Source organism: Sphaeramia orbicularis, unplaced genomic scaffold, assembly GCF_902148855.1.
Source record: "Sphaeramia orbicularis unplaced genomic scaffold, fSphaOr1.1, whole genome shotgun sequence".
NCBI classification, from domain to species: Eukaryota; Metazoa; Chordata; class Actinopteri; order Kurtiformes; family Apogonidae; genus Sphaeramia; species Sphaeramia orbicularis.
In genome coordinates, this window is record NW_021941444.1 from 633,710 (window position 1) to 634,256 (window position 547).

Sequence of the window (547 nt, forward strand, 5' to 3'; positions counted from 1 at the left end):
TTTTGTCCACATACGTTTGTCCACAGACTTTTGCCCACATACGTTTGTCCACAGATTTTTGTCCACATACGTTTGTCCACAGACTTTTGTCCACAGACTTTTGCCCACATACGTTTGTCCACAGATTTTTGTCCACATACGTTTGTCCACAGACTTTTGTCCACATACATTTGTCCACATACGTTTGTCCACAGACTTTTGCCCACATACGTTTGTCCACAGACTTTTGTCCACAGACTTTTGTCCACAGACTTTTGCCCACATACGTTTGTCCACAGACTTTTGTCCACAGATTTTTGCCCACGTACGTTTGTCCACAGACTTTTGTCCACGTACGTTTGTCCACATACGTTTGTCCACATATGCTTGTCCACAGACTTTTGTCCATGTATGTTTGTCCACAGACTTTTGTCCACAGACTTTTGTCCACATACGCTTGTCCACAGACTTTTGTCCACATACGTTTGTCCACAGACTTTTGTCCACAGACTTTTGTCCACATACGCTTGTCCACATACGTTTGTCCACAGACTTTTGTCCACATACG